Source organism: Perca fluviatilis, chromosome 24 (assembly GCF_010015445.1).
Source record: "Perca fluviatilis chromosome 24, GENO_Pfluv_1.0, whole genome shotgun sequence".
In the NCBI taxonomy this organism is placed as follows: domain Eukaryota; kingdom Metazoa; phylum Chordata; class Actinopteri; order Perciformes; family Percidae; genus Perca; species Perca fluviatilis.
Window position 1 is genome coordinate 2,933,885 of NC_053135.1, and position 17,114 is coordinate 2,950,998.

The 17,114-nt window shown below is 39.4% G+C and overlaps 3 long non-coding RNA genes across 6 annotated transcripts; all 3 read left to right on the top strand.

Moving 5' to 3' along the window:
- Positions 1 to 7,360: 7,360 nt before the first annotated feature.
- On the top strand, positions 7,361 to 11,545 carry LOC120554422. 3 transcript variants are annotated; one of them, XR_005638427.1, is made up of 4 exons: positions 7,361 to 7,586; positions 8,348 to 8,447; positions 9,657 to 9,951; positions 10,452 to 11,545. It is a non-coding gene; the product is annotated as an uncharacterized LOC120554422 (long non-coding RNA). The 3 variants fall into 3 exon arrangements; XR_005638426.1 differs by having other exon boundaries at positions 7,363 to 7,565; XR_005638428.1 differs by lacking the exon at positions 7,361 to 7,586 and adding an exon at positions 7,677 to 8,099.
- Positions 11,546 to 12,811: 1,266 nt separating this feature from the next.
- Positions 12,812 to 15,345, top strand: LOC120554415. Its single transcript, XR_005638415.1, has 3 exons — positions 12,812 to 13,159; positions 13,282 to 13,417; positions 15,249 to 15,345. It is a non-coding gene; the product is annotated as an uncharacterized LOC120554415 (long non-coding RNA).
- A 210-nt stretch (positions 15,346 to 15,555) lies between these two features.
- On the top strand, positions 15,556 to 16,545 carry LOC120554421. Of its 2 annotated transcripts, none has more exons than XR_005638424.1 (2): positions 15,556 to 15,947; positions 16,000 to 16,545. It is a non-coding gene; the product is annotated as an uncharacterized LOC120554421 (long non-coding RNA). The 2 variants fall into 2 exon arrangements; XR_005638425.1 differs by having other exon boundaries at positions 15,556 to 15,915.
- Positions 16,546 to 17,114: the final 569 nt, after the last annotated feature.

The window sequence follows — 17,114 nt, forward strand, 5'->3', positions numbered from 1 at the left end:
CCCTTACGTGCCCTAACTACCCTCTATCCCAACTCTGCTACGGTTAGTTCAGTTCTCCTGGGGCCTCATGTATAAACGTTGTGTACGCACGAAAAGCTTGCGTACGCTGGTTTAAAAATCAATTGCTGACATTAGGAGAAACTCATAAGAGGTAAAAACAGGAGGGTATACATCAAAAGGTCAACACATTCTGGGTGGTGCCAACCTTACACGCATCCTACTGGGGAACGCCGGATGTGAACCCCAGTCTCTTGTGTGAAAGGATGATGCCTATTCAACTCTGCCACCACCTCCAGCGGTTACAGTTAAGATGAACTGTTGGGTTTAGAAAAGAAATACATTTTCTGTGAAATGCAGGATACAAACTCCAGTCCATCAGGGTGATTGAACCCAAGACCTTTGTGTCCTCTAAACAGCATTCTATCACACAGAGCTATCTAATCTGACAAGCTGCAATGGTTAGAAGTTGTATTCATTGTTCACATTTCAGAGGAGAGCAGTTGAAAAACTGTCAAGACAAATGTGGGATTTGATCCTTCAACCTCAAATGGTTGAATCAGTAGCTCATCTCAATGAGCCATTCCTGAAACTGACATTTCAAGTTTCCATTCTATTATTTGTTGTTCAAACTTTGTCCTTGTAGACTAATTGATTTCATGTGACAAATAAAATTTATTGATTAATTGGTTGATTGATTGATCTGCTAATTGAGCTGTTAATTGGTTGATTCATGTATGATTTGATTAATTAATTTGTTGATTACTTAACTGATTAATTAGGAATAGCTCACTTAGATAAGTTACTGACTCAACAATCAGATAAATGTGTGAAGAATGCAGCAGAGCTGCCTGATATAGAGGTGGATATTAAATACAGTAAAGCTGAAGTCAAAAGTATAATTAAAGCTAAAACAAATGCAAAATGGCAGTTTTTGTGGGATAATGAACAGTCTGGGAGACACCTGTATAGAATTCAAGGAACAGTGGGGAAAAACAGGAATACATACAGATGTAAGCAAGAATAAGATATGGTGTCCAGAATGAGGCTAGGACATACAGGATTAAATGGAACATTATTTATAATGAAAAAGCATGTTGATGGAATGTGTGAATATTGCAAAAGTCAAGAGACCATAGAGCATGTAATCATGTATTGTCCAAAATACCGTCAAGCCAGACAAAGATTGATTTCACAACTTGGTGAAAACCAGATGACATTAAATTTACATGATACACTGCAAAAAGGATCTGGTGAAATTTGTTTAAATTTTTTGTTTTCTTTTTTGAAGATAATTTGGGTTATTTATAAGGATTTAAGAAACTGTAGGTTGACCTCTTGATCCACACTCCAGTCAAGATGGTGGCGGTAATGCTCCAAAAAGCTGGTTGCCAACCACCATTCAAAAACACAAGAAGAAGAAGAAGAAGAAGAAGAAGAAGAAGAAGAAGAAGAAGAAGAGCTCAGTGGCTAGAATTAGGCTCGTTCGAGATGAACTGCGCCTCGCCTGTAAAGTAGACGAGAGCAGGCGGCAGCAGCAGGGGGCGGTGACAAAAATCCGCTCTCAAGTCGGACAGTTTTCCAGCTGACTCCAGCAGCCTTCAGGCTGAACAGGAAGTGACAGAAACACGGTGGTCCGATTCCGATTTAATAAAATGTTATCAGACCCCTATATCAGCTCCTACACAGTCTCCAGTTGTTTTTATTATGACAAAGTAGCTGTCAAAATTCTCTACATGCGATCTGTTGCTGATTTTAATAAACAGACTGTAGATGATCCGTAATCTGAACAGATTTAGTCTCTCTGACTTTTAAACACAACTATCAGCCACACAACATGTGTTCTGTACAGAATAAGCTTTTAAATCAGACAAATCACAGTTAAAATCCCTCCGATTGAAAATCAATAACAAGTTTATATAAAACGTCATCATGTTGAGTCGATTCTGAACCAATCAGCTGTTTGATCAGCTGAGAGGCCGGCGTTTCCCAGCATGCCCTGGGTCCACCTGCGTCCGCCTGGCTCTTGCAGTTGGTGAAAAGCAACTGCGCTACCTGCGTCTCAGAACTGCGGCCGCCTTGGTCTCGTGAGATTATCGTTGCCCACGTGTGCATGACGTCAGAGCAAGTCGGGATCAAGTCGGACACAAATCTAACCGGCATGCATTGGGCGCCGATCGCCGGTGATCGATACTGCGCAGATCTGGCTCATCTCGAACGAGCCTAGTATTTTAGAAGTAGGATCAAGCGGGAGGGGAAAACGTTTTTTCAAATTTTTTTTTTATTAAACACTTATTTACAAAACACAATTTACAAAATCTCTCATTGGGAGACTTATGTGCAGAACATAGTTAAACACATTCAAATAGAACAAATTACAATAAAAAAGTAAATAAAAATAAAATAAATTAAGCAAAGGCATTACAGTCCATAAGGCATGTCAAAGTTGTTCACATACATATATTGTCCTCAGTCTTCATATATTCTTAAAATAAAATTACATGGAAGCTTTACAAATTATAATGACAAATATTTTGAGACATCTTCACATAGAGAGTAAATGTTATTACTGGAGTCTTTCAGAAGTTTCAAAGAAGCAAAGTATTCCCTCAGTTTAATTTTAAACACCATTAGGGATGGATTTTTGTTTTGCCATTTACATTTATGGATATGGTATTTACCCATAATTGTTATATTTTAAATTCTAAAAAGTTCTTTGGTAGGTTTTCATTACCAAAAGGAATTTGCTCTAACTTTAATTGTGTAATTTTCTCCATTTTTGTTTCCAGCCAATTCATGACATCTTGCCAGAACCTTTTTATCACTGGACAAGAGAAAAACAAATGTTCAATAGTTTCATCTTCCTGGGAACAGAACACACATGGCTCCACTTCAAAACCAAATCTCTTTTTAAGCATTGCTGCTGCTGGATAATATCCATTTATAATTTCGAATTGCATTTCTTTGATTTTAGGAGGTATAGGCCATTTCATGAATTTGATGTATTTATTTGTTATTTTGTCATCAAAATGCCTTATTTTTATATTTTGGTTAAAATCATTAAATAGTTTACCGTTGAATATTTTGGTATTGCTTTACATACCTTATTACAATCCCTTATTGAACTTTGTATATTAAATTTTGTTTTAAAATCCGTAAACCTAAGAAAATTACCTTGTTCATCTAATGTATCTGTGATGAAAATAATTCCCCTTTCAAACCAATTTCTGAAAAAAAAAGTGTTTTTCTACTTATTCTTATCACTCTGTTGTTCCACAAGGTGAAGCCATGTGGTGTAAAATTATGAGTAAATACCATCTTCCAGTAATGAAGAACTTGTTTATGATAGTCAGACAGTTTAACTGGCAATTTGGATACCTCGAAATCGCACTTTAAAAGAAACTCTAAGCCTCCTATTTTATCAAAAATGTTTTTGGGAATATGATACCATAGAGAATCAGGTTTATCTAAAAAAGCTTTTACCCAGTTAACTCTAAAAACTCCAACCATAGATTCAAAATCAATTGTTTTTAACCCCCCCTTTATTATAGTCCTTTACAAGTTGTGATTTTTTAATGTAGCAAGTTTTATTACGCCAGATGAATTGGTAAATTATAGTATTTGCTTTTCTTATGTTTTGTGAACTAATATAGAGAGAATAGCTTGCGTAAATTAATTTAGAAATCCCTTCCGATTTTGACAATATGTTACGTCCTAAAATAGTTAAGTCTCTTGTTAACCAATGATTTAGGTTTCTTTTTATTTCTTCAAATTTCTCTGTGATATTTTTGGATTCTCTTATTGCCAAGTTTTTAAGATAGATGAATGCCCAAGTATTTTACATCATTCTTAAATGGAATCATTTCCAAGTTTGTCTCAGTGCAATTATGCAAAGGTAGTATTTCACAGATTAAAGGCAAAGGCCTGATGCCCTGGAGAAAACAGAAATCACATTTAAAGCCTTCTGAAGAATTGATTTGTCCTTTAGAAATATCACTGTATCGTCAGCAAATTGGCTAATTTTCAATTCGGTGTCACAAACTTTTATCCCTTCAAGGTCTTTATTATTTACTACAAAATAGGCCAAAAGCTGCGTACAGAGAATGAATCATTTTGGTGAAATTGGGCACCCTTGTCTTATTCCACAAGAGACATTGATTCTTGGAGTGATGTCTGATTGAAGTGAAATATAACTATATATTTGATCATAAAACATTCTGATTACCTTAAAAAAAGTTATTGCCAAACCCAAAAAGTTGGAGCGATTTCAGTAAAAAGTCACGTTCGATGGAATCAAATGCCTTGAAAAAAAATCAATAAACAATATTAGGCTTTCTGTGTTAATAAGGCTCTGGTAATCTAACATGTCCATGGTTAGTCTCACATTGTTATGAATATGTCTACCTTTAATAAAAGCTGACTGAAATTCGTCTATTAACTTGTTCAAGACATTTTTTACTCTGTTAGCATATACCAAAGCTAGTAATTTATAATCATTGCAAATTAAAGTTAAAGGTCTCCAATTATCTAATAATAATAATAATAATAATAATAATAATAATAATAATAATAATAATAATAATTCTTTATTGGGTTTGGGCGACAAGGTTATCAGACCAGTTTTCATTGTTGGGGATAACTGACCCTTTTTTATGCAATCGAGATACGCGTTAAATAATACATTTTTTTATATCTGTCCAAAAAGTCTTCTATAGATATTCTATAGATAAACCATCAATGCCCGGTGATTTACCGTTTTCATTTGTTTTAAAGCTGTTTCAATTTCTGTTAAGGTTACATCTTTATCTAGTAAAAATTTGTCTTCATCTGTTAGTTTTGTTACATTTTCATTTTTCATAAAGGCATCACAATCGTCACTGAATTTTTTTAATCCGTCTCCGTTTTTCAAGGCTATAAAAATATGATGAGTTTTTTTCCCCCCTGCTCAATCCATTTGGCTTTTGATCTAACAAAGGCGCCTTTTGCCTTCTCCAAGTATATACCATCTAAAATCGGTTCTGGCGCGTGTGTAACTCTTGTGTCTCTTCTACAGTTTTCCACATAATAAACTTATCTTTTCAACTATTTCCTTTTGTTTACGTTTACGGTTGTCAGCTATTTTCTTTCCAGCTTCAATAGCTTGTTGCTTTACTAGAAATTTAAACCACTCCCATTTACTTATATCTGACAAATCTATGTCATTAGTTTCAAAACATATTATTATAATCTGGCTACAGAATTCTTTGTTCAGCAACAAGGTATTGTTAAATTTCCAAATATTGTTTGATTTTTGTTTTTGTTTGACTATTGATAGTGACAAACCAATAAGACAATGTTCCGTGAGAGGAGATGATGATTGAATATCACATTTTGGTGTAAGATTAGTAATATTTGGAGACACAAGCCAATAATCTAACCTTGAGCATAGGTTAGCATCTGCTGGGCTGATCCATGTAAACTGCATTGTGTTAGGGTGTGTCACTCTCCAATAATCTACCAAGTTATTGGATAAACAAAAATTGTGTAACATGTCATTATATTCTGGTTGTAACCCCTTGGGAGGTTTTCTGTCAAGCCAGGAATTAGGTGCTATGTTAAAATCACATCCATTATTATGCTATCTGTGCCATAAGTTGCACTCCATTCCCTGATAGCTTGAGTTAACTTTAACATCATATTTCCATTGAGAGACCGGTTGTTGTACCCATATACATTAATCAAAATCATTTTAAAATCAAATACTTCCACCACAACCATTAGCCAGTGACCTGCTTCATCACTTTTATAATCAATAATTTTCCCTATAAACCTAAAAAATAAAATTATCACTCCTGCAGAGAGAGGTTCCATGTGAATACAAAATATTGTCTCCCCATTGTTGCTTCCAGAATTTTTCGTCATCCTTGTTAGAATGTGTCTCTTGTAACAAAATAAGGTTGGCTTTGACTTCCTTACAAAATAAAAAAATGACCTTACGCTTACTGTTATTCTTTAAACCTCGAACATTTAAAGAACTACAAACAATAGACATACGAATGAAACAAAATACTCGCTCTTAAATGCGCTTAAAAAATAGGATTTAAGGCAGGAATGAACAATCTGTCATAGATTTAAACTTTGACATTAACAGTAACAGTCGCCTTAATCAAACATTCTGAATCAAGGTGATGACACTATACTTAACCTGTGAAAGGTGCCTCCACTCTTTTTCCGTCTACAATAGCATACCCTTCCTTCAAGTAAGCTTTCTTCCCGTTACGTCTGGCCTCCTGTACCGTTGGATACAGCTTTGCCCGGGCTTCACGATCTTCTTTTGACCAGTCCTGTCTGAATTGAACATGCATCTCCTTGCAGACTCTGGCCTCCCTCGACCTCCTCCAGATCTCGTCCCTCGTCGTCCGCATGCCAAACTGTATGATGATCGGTCGTGGTCTCATGTTGAAGGCGGGATCATCTTTCTTTCCCAGACGATGGACAGTACCAACCCTGTCTCGTAATCTTTCCACTGACATCGGAATCACTTTTGTGAGAATACCGATCACCACATGTATCCTCGTTTTCCTTGTGCGGTAGCCCGATCAATTTGAGATTCCATCGTCTTCCGTATCGCTCGATTTCCCGGCATCTTTCCTTCAGCTCCTTGTTCTCTTTTGTCAGCCAATCCACTTGCGCACTGAGTTGAATTATTTCATTTTTATTATCTGTCATATTTCGTTATTCTGGATGCGCTGTGTTTCCAGTCTTTCCTCAAATCTTTGTGACAGAGAGTGAATAGCATCGTATATGCTTTCCATGCTTACTTCTCTCGATGTATCGCTCCTCTTCAGTTTCTTTGGATTTGGACTCTGTAACGGAGTGTGGTCGCTCAGAGTTTTTGCCATCTGCATCTCTTCAACATATTCGTCAAAACATGCCTCACGTATCCCGTCCAGGCTGTAGTCATGTTCATTGAGACTAGCTTGGTCCTGAGTGTTAGCCATTTTTTCCGAGTGTATTATTTTGTGCGTCTTTTCAAAAAAGTGTCTCACAATAGTCTTTGAAGAGTGTTGTCTACCTTACAATGGCTTGAGGGGTGATTGTTGTTCAAAATTAACTGTTCTAGATGTCAAAATCACTTTTTCTGTCGGAACCTACAACTTTTACGCCCGCTCACTCCGCCATCTTGCTCCTTCTTCGGTTGATTGTTTAACGGCGGATGCGGACCGACCTTATATATATGTCAATGGGACCGACACTGGGCTATATAACCGGATATAGTGCACTAAGGTGCTAGTTCCGTAGATGGCAGCAATGCAGCTTATTGGATGCCGGCTGCCGTAAAATTCCAAAGAAGAAGAAGAAGAAGAAGAAGAAGAAGAAGAAGAAGAAGGAAAGAAAGAAAGAAAGAAAGAAAGAAAGAAAGAAAGCGGAACCGAAGTGCGGGTATCGTTGCACCCCTATGGTTATATATATGTCAATGGTTGCACCACGATGCCCACGTGACGGGAACCTCACTCTTCAATGAGAGCTCAGCAACCAGCTCTTCTTGGAGAGAGGAGCTGCGATTTCTCCTCTTGCAAGAGTCCAAGGTAAGCAGAACGTATCATCTCGTAAGGGACTTGTTGCTGCTGCTCATAACTGTGAACTTGCTGTGACGTTAACCACTGAACTTCATCCGTCTCGGCTGTTGCATTGAGATAACAAATACATTTGAGTAACGTAATCAACAGGCTATCTGCCCGTGTTAAGTAGGGAGGGATGGTTAGGCAACCAAATGTAATGCACGCCCCTACGTTTTTTCTTCTTCTAACAGTTAGCATGAAACGAGGAAGGGACACAGCGTCCTTTTTTTGGCCCCAGGAAACAAAAAAGTGAGAGAACAGCAGTGAGAGAAACAAATGGAGGTGTTGAGAGAGTTGAGGAGCAGGAAGAGGAAGAGCTGGAGGAGTCTGGGGAGGTTGGTGAGAGAGCATGTGATGAAAGTGGGGGCTCTGACACAGAGAGGGAAATTCCAGAGGGTGAGGAGGAGGAAGAGGAGGGTGAGGACAGGAGGAAGAAAACCTACAGGGACAGAGAGAGGGGACAGCAAGTGGATCCATGTGGATCAAGTACTGCCCCATCAGGTTTGGGATGGAGAAGGTTCTTACTATTTGCAAAGCAGTGCAATTACAATGTAATGGTAGGCCTACTGTGTGTCCTTAAAATGGGGCCTTCTGCTGTAACTTCTTCTTTGTATGAATATGGCTTTGTTTCTTTTTTTATTTAAGTAAATGCTTGCCCTACATTTTGAAATGCATGCAGATATACAGTACATGCATAAGTAAATACATGTTGTAGTTGTGCCCTATGTTTACTGTATATCTTTCTACAGATATCAGCAAGTCCAAGAATGATGTACCAGTACAGCCCAACTTGAATATATTCCCAACCATTTTGATGGGGGGCAGAAGACGGAGCTTCAGGCCAAACTGGTAATATCTTCATCCATGGCTTGAGTATTCTGTCATGATGGACTCTACATATTGCTGTGCATGTAGACATTTTAGCACACCAAATGCCCCAGACACTGTTTTTGTTTCAACACCTGGTTTTAGAAACTGAAAAAAGGCAACTATGAGAGATGCGGGGCTTTCAGTGCACGCAAAGTCTGAACGACACAAGTGTGCAATGATAGCGTGGAGGGATGATCAAAGAGCTGTTAGAACTGACGCAACACTAGCACATCTCCTTGACAAAGAGCACACGGAACAAGTACAAGAAAATCGGTCATACATTAAAACCGTTGTTACTTACAGTTACACAAAACCTAGCACAAAGAGGACATGATGAATCTGAAGAGTCCACTAACAAAGGAAACTTTAGGCATATTCTTAACCCAGTTGTTAACCACGACCCACTTGTTAAGAGAAGATTAACTTGCATTCACAATGCAAAGTACACAAGCAAGATCATCCAGAGAATGAGGTTTTGGGTTGTTTGGCAGAAATGGTTCGGTCTGAAATCCTAGAAGAAGTGAAGGACGGTGAGGATTTTAGCATCATGGCAGATGAAACAAAGGTTATTTCCAAAAGGGAACAGATTTCTTTCACACTCAGGTACTATTACAGTGGGCCCATTAAGGAGAGTTTTCTCCATTTTGACTTTGCAGAGAGGTTAGATGCAGCAGGGCTTACTGGAAAAATAGTGAATTTCCTGGAACGTTATGGCCTGAACTACAAAATAACCTCGTAGGCCAAGCGTACGATGGCGCTGCCGTTATGAGCGGTAAGCATTCAGGGGTTCAGGCAAGGATCAAAGAACAGGCAAAATTTGCCTTCTACATCCATTGTAGTGTCTCAATTTAGTGTTAGTTGATGTAGTCAAAAGTGTCCCTGAAACAGAGGAGTTTTTTTTCTTTGTTACAGAGTCTTTATATTTTTACCTCTGCCTCACCCAAAATGGCTGTCTCTCTAAAGAGAAACGTATGGCGGAACAAGAGAGCCGCAACGTTTAAGCGACCCATGTTGGCCATGTTGATTTCTAGCCCTACATAATATTACGGACCCTCTACCTGCCCTTAAACGACTACTGCAGCTGAGATGATCTCAGCACTCGTTTCTTCAGAAACGTTTATTATTATGAAACCCACATACAGAAGGATGTAATTTAATCTTGTATCTGTTATCTCCACCCACCTCCAGTCCCCTCCCCAGGCCAGCTGCAGAACAGGGTCCAGAGCGTCGGGAACTTCTCCACGTTGTCACGTTGCCTACGTCAGCCCCACCATCAAGGGCTCGGCCCCCACCAGCCTCCAGTGTCTGAACATCAGCGGCTGGGGAGCAGCGGGGTCAACACTGGCATCCCTATGCTGTGTGGAGCAGGGGCGCCGACTTCCACCACAAGCGAAATATCTAATAATATTTTCCTTTACATAATTAAAGACATTTGCACCATAAATTGAGGCAGAAAAGGCACACATTTTTACCACAATCCAGGGTATGAAGTTTTTTATATTCCAAAAATTTCAATTAGGCTCAAAAGTGGATGACCCAAGACATGACAAGACATTTGAGGACGTCATTTTTCACTATTTTCTGACATTTTATAGACCAAACAACTAATCGAGAAAATAATCGACAGATTAATGGAAAATAATAATCGTTAGTTTCAGCCCTAATTGCTAGATTAGAAAAGACTTAGAAAACTTTAATGTCCCCGAGAGGCCACTTGTTGTCCAGTACAGGCATATATGACACATAATCCACAACACAAACATTAAACCAGACATCTCCAGCACTGTTTATCTAATATATAACCTACACACATCAATAATAGAAGACAGTAAAAAAGGAGTATGTTGCACTTCCCTAAAAAGGCCTAATGTCATAAATAAATGAAACCATGTGAAGTACTGTGCAGTAGTAGAACATGTTTGTGCTCTCTTATAAAGGTTGTCAGATATGCCTAATTGACCATTCCTTTATTATTTTCTGCAGTTTCCAAAGAGCCTGTCCACCCTCAGTGTCCTTCGGGACAGCAGCTGGAGGGACGGCTGCTACTGATGGATGGATGGACTGGTGGACACCCCGCTGGCTCGGGTAACTCGCCACACCTCAACATAAAGCTTTTCCTTGGGGACGTTTTGAATGGGTTTGACCAAAAAGTAACTGTAACCTTAAATCTGCTTCAGTCCTGCATACAAGAGTTCTCCAAAAGGGCCACAAGTGAACTGACCTCTCATGTCATCCATTGAATTCTATGCAGAATTATTTCGGGGAAGGCGGGATATCTTTTATTTATTTTTTTTTCTGGATTTGAGTGGATGCAGATCAGGTCTAATTTTACCGACAGCTTGATGCTCCTGAGTTTGGTCCGTGCCAAGGGGGGAGTTGTTCCCTGTTGCTCTTGTGCAATAAACCACTGGCTGTAGGGTACCAGTAGTACTAACCTGCTAAAGAGGCCTGCCACTTTTTATAAAAAAAGAGCCTCACAATACTGTATGTATTTATATATTTATTTTAAATACCTTTTTTTAACTAATCAGGTTTTTTCCCTCTGGCAACAAGCGCCAAAGATGCTGCTAAAATGAATCCGTCCCTGTTGGTTTGGGCACATTTGGTCTCATTTTTACAAGGTCGACTGTATGTATCTGTGTGCAAAGCTTACTATTAAATGGCTATTTATATAAATATATATATTGATGCAATATTATTGAATTTGAAATGTGAGCAAAAGGAAAAAGTGTGAATGTGTGTACAAACTAGTCTCACCATGGTGTCACTAAACTGTGCATATTAACTCTCTGAAATAGTTTAAGGCCCTATAAGGGATCTGTTCTTGTTGCACTTTGTATAAATCTCTGAACTTACTGATGTTCTCATCTTCTGTTTACTAATGTTTGCACTTCCTTTTTATTCGTGGAGAAGATTTCAGTTCTACACGGCATAATGTAGCACTGTTTTTGTAATATTTGGCTTGTGTTTTTAAATGGCCGTCACTATGGCACATTTCACTAAATCCTGAGCCTTTTGTTCCTGTGATGAGCTGAATGAGTGAAACATTTTAATAAAACTCACTGAATCAAATATGACTTTTTTTTCCTGAGTACTTTATGTTGAATTTAAACCTGCAACTTTGAACTAAATAGTAAACCAGTTTAAATATGCACTGCCTTTGCTTTAAAAAGCAATATAACCCTTTTCTTTTAATACAACCACACACTGGAGTTAGCATGCTCCAATCAGTATGCAACGAGCTGTGATAATAATTCATAATAATTAATATTAACAGTCTATGGTGGTAATAGTAGCACAGACATGTTGCCACCTAGTTGTAGAATTAGGGAAATCTAGACTCATAGCCCAAAAAGGTACAAGTTCACTTTGAACCCTATGATTTGTAATGAAAAATCTCAGCAGTTTGAACCTGAAATAAAATGTATACTAAGAACTTTAAAAATGTATTTGAAAAAAACTTGTACAAAAGCAGGTGCATGTAACTCTTTGAGACCCAGCTCTCACACGTTATTATCACTAAATACACTTTTAAATACATGCTGGAAGATGACCAAATAAATAAAAGCAAACCTTAATTAAAAAAACACACAAATTTAATTCATACAGAAAATGCATTTATTAATTGATAAATAAAATAATACACCAAGAAAAAGGCTTGAATAAATACTGAAATATTCAAATGCATATATAAATGAAAACATACAAAAAAATACACAACTTCTGGTAATTATTCTGGACATACATGTCTTGCATTTATACATGCAAATAAAGAAAAAAATAAATGTTATATAGACATAAGTGTATGTGCTGATGCAAATGCTGATTTTTAGAGTTTCAGATTTTATTTTTTAAAGCATTCATACATTCATCTTCCAATGAATAACTAACACTTTTATACATGTATTCATTTTCAAATCCATGTGTTACTCATGTGTTTTCAGCATTCATTTCAGTATTGATGAAGTCATTTTTTGTCTTCCATATTTAAGAACTGTTTAACTTCTTTTATACACATCCAGCAAGTTGTAGCCACGTACCAGGATTGTAGCGGGTGACCACCAGCAGAATCTAATGTAATAATGATAGACAAGAAAGAAATAAGTCTGCAAATAATCACTCCCAACTGCAGCTGCACAAATGCATAAATAGAGTAATAGAGTAGTGGGTCAAGCCTGAAAAGTATTTGTGCTCCTAACTTGTACAGGTTGAGAGGACAACTAAAAGCATCCTGTGATTTTGATCAGTGATATTAACAGATGCTTGAGATGGGACCTTGAGTGTGTCCTAAATGTTGAGGTCAGTCAGAGGCTGGACGGTAAGTCCCTTCTTATATACTGTCTATGGGAAGTCCCACACAGCAGTCTCCTTCCTTCGGGTTAGGCAATAATCATCCGGGGAACTGTCCACTCGCCGTAGCCGGATACACAAACACACACACGGTTCCTGCGTCCCGTTGCTAACTTACAGCTAGCTTATGCTAACGTCTGTACTGTTGCTACTTTGGCTGTTCGGGGGCGAATAAACAAACGACCCCGCGGTCACATTCACCGGAATGATGCTAGGAGAAAAGTAGGCATCGCTGTGAGAAGGAATATGGCGTTTGGTATCGGTTTTGTTTGTGTTTCTGCAAATAGACGGTTGCAGGTGGACTGGTGTTTACATGGTCCGTGGGAGCTGGAAGTCCGCAGGTTGGTCTTTGCCATTGTATTCATGAACATTTCCACATTCCAGTGCTAATGCAAACTATAAATATAACTATACATTACATAACCGTTGATTTTTGTTGTATGCTTTTGACTTTGACTGTCAGCTGTGTGGCGGCTGCAGTGCTTTTATTAGTCTCCTAGCTGCAGACCTGCAGCCTCAATGGATGTCATCTGGGAAGAAGAAGAGGAGCCTTGTAGAGACCAGCTGAAGGAACATCTTCTCTGAGCTGAAGCTCTGAGGTAGGACATGCTTTCTCTCCGGATTAACAGCTGCTGGCTGTAATGTTGACGGATTGAGTTGATTTGAAAGGGTCAGGTCACACAGAGTCCAGAATCTCAACAACATTGTCCACAGTAAGGATTCTAACATATATACCTGGAGGAACTGAGACACTGTTTGTGGAAATGTCCTCAAACTAAATGTAAATGAGAAAAGACTTGATGGCTCACATGCTTGTGTTGTTAGGTCAGTGGTTAAGTGTTTGCATGTTTGGTTGAATTCCTGCTTGTGGTAGAGATATTTCCAGTGGCAGAACTGTTACCTTCTGTATGTTAGAGCCAGGCTGTGTTGGGTTGTTTCCGCTGAAGAAGTCTAATCAGTCTATGTAGTGATGGAGCAGAGTGTAAACTGCTGTCCTCCCTGTGTTCCATCTTCTAAAACCCGCTGGTCGGGTGGCTGCCTCGGTGTTGAGAAGGTTGGAGTTTGAAGCCCTCGGCAGGTCTGCTGGCTTTGGAAGGAGTAAACACACAAAGCAGTGTGTGAAATGTTTGAGAGAACGTGTGCTGAAGCTGAATGTTGTGTCAGCTCATGACACCGACGGCAGCGTTAGTTTGAGAGTTGTCGGTAAGCTGTCAGAGAGGCCGTGTGAGTGTGCTAGGCTTGGTGGTGTAGTGCTGTTGTTGGTTCTCATCGATCTCTGACAACGTTTAGCCGGCTCCATCTTCTCCACTCAGATGGGTTTAGAGTTTGACGTTTTGTAGACAAAACACCGAAAATAATGCAGCCGAGTGTGAAAGTAGATTTATGTTCTTTCTGGTACTTGTAACCCCAACCTTCATCGCTTATTATTGTTCCCTCTCCCGCCCTCAGCTTCACGCATCCCTGAACACACACGTTGCATTTTATTTGTGTAAGTTCCACAGAATGGTTTGTGAAGGTTGACAGATCTTTTAAACCCACACCACTTTGCTGGTTATTTGTCAGCCAACCACAAAACAGTTTGGAATTGACCGGTGCAGATGACATCATTTGTGTGGTTTGGTCATCAAAACATTAAATACTGGATCATTAAATCAAACGCACCCTTCCAAGCTGTGTGTGTTTAGTAAGTAAAGAAGAGCGTGCCGCCCACCATTATTACGCCAGAGTTCCAGAAGTAGCGTAGCTTGTTGGACCTGCCGTCCGTGGTGTAGGAATAAAACCGAAGATCAGGAAACATCACAGCTTATTTATCAGTCATTTTATTTGGGAGATTTTTGCCATAAACGACCCACAGCACTGAATATCAGGCAGTCAGCTGTAGGAGAAGTAGAGCGTTAACCAGCAGTAACTAAACAGCTTTGGACAGGCGGTTCCTCCAGCATGGATTAAAACCCACAGGTCAACCACTGACCCTGGAACGATTTAGAAGCAGTTGATAAGAAAACTACCTGTTGTTTATGTCAGCAGATGTCTTTTTCTTGTTGGAAGTGTGACGGTGACGGGTTGTTGTATGTGGGTTTTGGCAGGCGGCTGCTGTTCCCACTTCCTCGTGCATCGGGACTGAATCGTTTAGCGGTATCGGGTATCGGGGCCCTTTCCCCGGTTGCAGCCCTAATATTAATATGTATCACAGCTTTCGTTTGTTCCGTCTTTGTGTCAGCTGGATTGACCTTTAGGGTGCAGCTCAGACACTAAATGATGTTAACAAGACAGGGCCCGGTCCTTCGCTTGGGAGCTACAGTTCTCAGCACTAGTAGCTCTACCTTGTGTCTCGGTGTCTTTTATTCCTCCTTAAGGAAAAGAAATGGACCCAGATGTATTGAAGCAGAACAATCCAATAAACTCTTCTTTCTCTTGTTTTCTCCGCAGATGAGTGCAGAGTTTCCGGACCACAACGGAGAAGTTCCTTCACTCCATTCATGCCTTCTTCTCTCCGTACTCACTGTATAGTCACAGTATTGTATGTACCGAAATAATTTAATAAAAAGTAAGTAATAGTACGTATTATGTCAAAAAGCTCAGAAAAGTCATACATAATGTCAAAAGTGTTATTACATAGTTATTACATTGTTATAACATGTATTATGACAAAAATCTATCAAAAGTCACAAAAGTGTTATTACATAGTTATTACATTGTATTATAACATGTATTAAAAAAAAAAAAAAAAAAAAAGTTTAAAAAAAAATGTCAAAAAGTGTTATTACACAGTTGTACACAGTACATGCCATAAAAGTGGGCGTAAATTATTTTTTCGTCCATAAAAAAAAAAAAATTAAAAAAAATCTAATTTTTTTTCTCTTAAATTAGGATGTTCTCTTCCTTTGTCCTACTCTGGTCTCTCCCTTTCTCTGAGGTGTCCTACTCTGGTCTCTCCCTTTCTCTGAGTTTTCCTACTCTGGTCTCTCCCTTTCTCTGAGTTTTCCTACTCTGGTCTCTCCCTCTCTCTGAGGTGTCCTACTCTGGTCTCTCCCTCTCTCTGAGGTGTCCTACTCTGGTCTCTCCCTTTCTCTGTGGTGTCCTACTCTTCTCTGAGGTGTCCTACTCTGGTCTCTCCCTTTCTCTGAGGTGTCCTACTCTTCTCTGAGGTGTCCTACTCTGGTCTTTCCCTTTCTCTGAGGTGTCCTACTCTGGTCTCTCCCTTTCTCTGAGTTGTCCTACTCTGGTCTCTCCCTTTCTCTGAGGTGTCCTACTCTTCTCTGAGTTTTCCTACTCTGGTCTCTCCCTTTCTCTGAGTTTTCCTACTCTGGTCTCTGCCTGTCCTTGTCGTAATACTCTCCTACTCTCTCCTTGCCTGCACTTCCTTTCCTAGCCTCTCTTTCCTATCTGGGGGGCCTATCTAAGTGCACATACGCTGATACCGAGCTGGTCTTGAACCCGTCACTGGCGCCTTTAGTGGCGAGGACAAACCAACCGCGCCACCAGCGCACGTACGCATGCAGCTGTTCTCCGGGTGTATTTGTCTTTGTCATTCTGGGTGTAAAGCTCAAAATAAATTGACTGTTCTTGTGTTGGAACCCATAACCTTTGTGTCTCTTAACCAGCGTTCCATCACTCTGAGCTATCAGATCTGATCACCAAGCTTATTGTTAGTTGTGTATTTGTCTTTGTCATTCTGGGTGTAAAACTCAAAATAAATTGTTTATTCCTGTATTGGAACCCATAACCTTTGTGTCTTCCAACCAGCATCTCATCACACCGAGCTATCTGAACTGTCAACAGTTGGCATGTGTTTAGTTGTGTATTTCACTACTTCATTTTGGGTGTTGGACCTTAAAATATAGTTTGCCATAAAGGAGTTGAACCAACGACCTTCTAAACATATCATGTGGGTATTATCATGCTGAGCTATTTACGATACTGGGACCTTTTGGGTTGGAGGTTGTATTTAACGTTCACATCACTGAGGTGAGAAATGAAAAATGATTCCGACACAACTGGGATTCGATCCCTCAACCTCACATTGTCACGTCACCGTCTTATCCTGGTGAGCTATTCCTCAGGTTGGACATTTTTTTCCGTTCTATTATTTGTTCTTCACACTACCGGGGACAATCATTGGACATCTTTAAACAGACAGGGGGGCCGGGGTGGGGATTTGATCGGATCTGATGCTAGATCAGATCCACTAGACGTGTCCATGTCAAAGGACGTGCCTGGTGGCCTGCCTTATATTGCCTCTGATTACCTTGTCACTCAGTGGTTGTGAGGTCCTTTGTTACCAGCCAAACAAGG